Source organism: Pteronotus mesoamericanus, unplaced genomic scaffold (genome assembly GCF_021234165.1).
Source record: "Pteronotus mesoamericanus isolate MK-2021 breed Mesoamerican mustached bat unplaced genomic scaffold, CSHL_Meso_final contig_26, whole genome shotgun sequence".
NCBI classification, from domain to species: Eukaryota; Metazoa; Chordata; class Mammalia; order Chiroptera; family Mormoopidae; genus Pteronotus; species Pteronotus mesoamericanus.
This window is the reverse complement of record NW_026555109.1, coordinates 12,167,051-12,172,304: the sequence shown is the minus strand read 5'-3', so window position 1 is coordinate 12,172,304 and position 5,254 is coordinate 12,167,051.

Here is a 5,254-nt window from a genome sequence, read left to right as displayed (position 1 = left end):
TCATTGACTGTATTGGGTAGTGGGGGTGGGAGGGGAGGGGTGTGGGGAAGGGGTGAATATCTCTTTTTACCTTTAACAGACTTGTTTAATCTTCTCTATGTAGATATTTATGTAGGTACTTCAAATTGCAAAAGCCTTTGATCCTATTTACAAGCTCAAATGTCTCTGCTCTCCTTAATCTTGAGCTTGCATTTCTTTAACCAAAAATTCACTTAGGCATGCTAGCAATTTAAGGGTGGTCACTGGTTTAGCAGATTTTTAAAAAATGTATTTATATCTTGACCATAATGCTATTGTATGGGTCGGCTAGGCTGCCCTGAACAACAACAACAGAAAAAGGCGGGGGGTGGAGGAAAGAAACTGATAAAAGAGGCATTTTGGCCCCTATGTTATTAATAGAAAAAGAAAAAAGAAGAAAAACCATCTCACCGTACATGTCACTTGTTGAAAAATTTCCTGACAAGACCACTCCGGTTTTATGTTTTCAGTGTTCGGAAAGTATCAGTGTTGTGGTGATTATCACAGGTGTCACCTAAAACTGCTGCCCTTGACCAGCAGAATGTCATGTCATCTCGCTGCTCCTTTGACACATGATGGAGGGCTGTAGACCTGTTTTTCCCATAGGTGCATCCCCAGTGCCTGTCTGCTCGGATAGTCCTGTAGAGGTTACACTAGTTCATTGGAGGTGTGAACTTTTTTTTGGAGAAAAAATATATATAAATATTTAGATATATATCACTATAGAATAATGCATTAATAAAAATGCGGCTTTTTTAAAGGAAGACCAAAAAATTCAATGTCTTAAAAATATATTTAATGGCAATGCAAAAGTCTTCCTGCTTCCATGCTGAACTTTTAGAACAGAGGATTGTATTGCAAGACAAAGTTGAATGTAAAGCGATACCCCTGAACATTTTTTAAAGTTTTACTTTTCTAAAATTACACATCACAACAGTGCATAGACCATTAAATGTTAGCTTGAAGGTCAATTTCAGTGTATAATATACATACTTTATAAAAATGTATAAAATGTCCTAGAGTTTTGATTTAGTTTTGGGACTAGGAATTGATGGGCGGTATTTGCTATGTGACTCCCCCCAGGGACAGTAGGACTGAACATGGACCCCACCGAATACAGTGTATGATGCGTATTTACGTAGTTCTCTATGCTTAGAGTAGTCATGCCACTATAAAATGGTTCATGTTCATACTGCAACTTTTAAAACAAGCAAAATAAAAAGTTGATAATATACTAAATTTTCCTCTATCCTGTACATTTCAAAAAAAGGCATATGCAATATTTACATTTTTAATTTAGTTTACAGAATGGAACCAAAATGTATAAATGTTATGTTTGCTAAAACTTCACAATGTATATTGGGTCTTTGTACATTTTGCCTGACTTACCTTAAATTTAAAATATTTTTTGCTATATAAACTTTAACAGTTATTAAACAGTGTTTTCTTTTTGGGTACGTATTATTTCTGGATATCAAGATGTTAAATATATTTCTTGCTATTGTGATATGACAAAAGACCTAATCTTGCTCTGTCTTCCACTGTACACGCTGTATATAAGGGTCAATGTGACGCTGCTGGAGACAAGAATAAATGGAACTAGAATAGTGCATTGTATTTAGTCTGTATTGATCATGGATGCTCTCCTTAATAGCCATATGCAATAAAATAAAATACATTATTTATGAAATGAAGAAAGCCTTGAGGGTATTTTTTTCTATGTGGATTCTGAATTTAACATAAAGCCAGTCTACTCCTGGTGTTTTCGAGTAAATAAGTAAATACTCAGCTCCTAAAGAAACTGATACCTCCCAATTTTAAAATGCTCTGGGAACCAGAAAATAATCCCCAAATCACAAAATTTTTAAAAAAGTAAATGTGTTAACAACAAAAAACACACTTATGTTGCAAAATAGAATACTTGCAAGATGCTGGGTGCTATTTTAAATGCTATAAAAGTATTAAATCCTTTATAGCACACAACCACTTCAGGTGTTAGGAATCACTATTCCCATTTTATAGATGAAGAGACTGAGGCACAAAGAGGTTAAATGACTTGTCCAAGGATGCAGCTCATGGGCGGCAGAACCGGGAAGGCAACCCAGAACTGCAGCCCCAGCATCTCTACTGTGCAGCCTCCCAGAGAAGCACACATAAGGATTAAACCAATGCAGATATCAAGAAGACATAGAGGAAAGACAGAGCCAGGAGGTCAATTTAGGAGGCAGAAAATATAAATGTGGTAAGTTGATTTTTACCAAGGACAACTTTATCTCCTTGTTAGAAATAATTTTGTATACTTTCTTTTTACCCTAAAATTACTATAGTAATGCAATAACATGAGTGTCATCTCTTTTGAACAAACAAAAAGAGGAATCTGGAAGATAATTTTAAAATAATGGCTCTTAATTCACAAGATGAACATGCACTATGTGGTCTGGGGGAGCTTGTATGTCACAGTGTGGCCTGTTTGTGCCTGGATGGATTGTTTCCCTGCAGAAGGGGGCACGGTCTGCAGGGTTGGAGATCCCTGAAACCCAACCATTTTCATGATTGGGTTTCATGATGAAAGGGCAAATGATGGATGCCATTCTGGGAAAGTCTTCAGGCAGGAATTGGTAAATGTATTGACTCAAAAGATACAATTGTAAATGAAAAAGTGAGGAGTTATTTCAAAGAGCTGTGGATCCTCAAAACCGTAAACTTTTAGGAGAAAGCTAAGTGTTGCATAACATAACAAGATGAAAGATAAAAATCGCACTGTACTGATTTTGGAAGTTTGGTCCTGACCCATTGATATTCCCTGTAGTCAGCTTGGAAGATGCAATTGGCTCTATGGTGCTGTCATTAGATTGAAGAGTCCAATAACTTAGAGCTGACCTGCAGGATCATAGTTAGTCCCTCTTGAAGTCATAGACCCAAGTTTAATATCACTTAGCAAGTTTCCAGGTTGCCTTGGGCAGACACTTCATACTTTTGTGCATCTAACCCTGAGATGACTAGGTGTACTAGTATTTGAGTGAAACAGCGTTACCATAGCAACTCTTAGATGCCACCAGTTGAAGAACAAAGGGCATAACTGCTTTTTAAATACGCAGTGTCTTTATCAGTATGTGGCTCTTCCACATTCCTCTGATTTACACAGCTAAGTGAAATATGTTTACAATCCTTGTTTTGGCAGTGATCTCTATATGATAGAACTATGTAGTCTCATGCGGTTGACAGTTTGAAAACTGAACATCCCTTCAGGATCTCCTGTTAAATTTTGACTCTTCCAGCTGCATTTCTGTTCTTGTCTCTTGAGCCCATTTTCACCCCATAGTTCCAAAGGACCCCACATAACAATTTGGTGGTTTCCCTAGCACCTCCTTGATTTCATACTGAAACTACTTTTCTTGAATCCACTTGAGCCCTCAAGTTACAACCTCGGCAACTGCATACAGAAAAAATTCTGTTCCCTTTTGCGCACTGGTTCTCTGACTAGAGCTGTATCTTTTAAGTCTTGCCTGCCCCACACCCCCCATGCTCTTATATGAGGTTTCCTCCTTGTACCTAGGAACTCTAAAAGCTCAAAAATTATACCAAAATTCCTTTCACTAGAAGAACTCCACTTCAGTTCTTGACCAGCCTACCTGGGTGGCCTTAAGCTCTTGTCAAAGAATATACAACTTCCTGTCTCTTCAGACCTTCCCATCCATGATATTGTAAGTGCTTGAACAATTTTCATGTAAAACAAAAATATCAAATTAATTGAGTTTTTCAAAAATACATAAAATACAAATACTTGTATTAATTAGGATATGTTTAGCTACAAATATTAAGGAATATTCAATGGCTTAAACCAGTGAGTGGTTCTCAAATTTTGGGGCTTATCAGAATCTCCTGAAGTGCTTTTCAGACCAGCTTTCTGGGCCCACTCCCAGATTTTCTTGTCAGTTGGTCTGGGTGGGGCCCAAGAATATGGGTTTTTAACAATTTCCCAGGTGATGCTGATGCTGCTGGTCTGGGACCACACTTGGAGAACCACTGAATAGTAAAGGAATTTATTATCTCACATAACAAGAAGTTCAGGGTTGGACAAAGAAGGCAGCTAAATGACATCATCAGGGGCCCAGGATCTTTTCATCTTTCTAATCACTCAGCCATCCTTTTGGATCTTGGCTTTTATCTCTCAGACTTGTCCCCTCATGTTTATAAGATGGTTATAGCAGCTCTAAAGAGCATTTTGTCACATAATAATACCCAATAAAGACAGTTTCTCTTCTTTGGTACCTTTGTGGAGCGATGATGCTAATAGTTCCAAAGCTACGCTTTTCACCCAGCTCTGCCTTGCTTCCATCGGCCAGAACCGGGCCTGCGCTGACACTGCTCCCCAGGGAAGGAGCTTGTGCTGTCGCTGATTTACACTCAAATAGCTTCACACTCTGGGCTGGGACACGCTCAGGTCAGTATCCCATGAAGCACCAGGCTGCTAGATAGCGCACGAAAGTTCTGTGTTGGGAACGCGCACTGAGAAGTGATGGTGTCCCTACGGGAGGCAGCTAGCGGCGTCTGCCACAGCAGCAGAAAATGAACGTGTGATCGAAACCCTTTCCAAATGCAATTATTCCTCAAATGTGTTCTCTCCACTCACAGTGCATGTACTTTCAATCTCCAGTGATTTTGAAAAGAAGGACTTATAATAACGCACAAGTAGAATAAAATAATTTCCCATTATCGAAAAACATAATAGGGATGCTGGCCTGTATATACAGGATTTTTATTTTCAAGACCCTGGACATAATTCCACTACTTTGTTTCTCACATATGTTTTGCTTTTGTTATTGAATCCTGTGCAACATTGAAAGCAATTTTGTAAAAGATCAAGATACAAAGGATGGAAAATTGGACCTTTGAAGGTACATGGAAGAGCAAGGACTATTTAGGTTGTAAAAGAGAAAGTTGTGGCAATTTATCAGCATCCATTATATTAGAGGCTATGCTAAAAAATGACTTATCAGCTGACCTTCTAGGAAATAGATATAACCACAAAAAAGGACAAAAGATAGTGGGGAAAAGTGGTTCTTTTCCTCACAAGAAATAACTTGATAATAATGAGGATTATTAAATACCAATATTTATGTCAAATGAATTTTAGATTACAGTCAAGTCTTTATTCTCAAACGTCTTGGTTCTCAAAACAATTTGGTTCTTGACCACACGTTCACAGAGGTTGTCTAACAAAACTTCGGGTCTC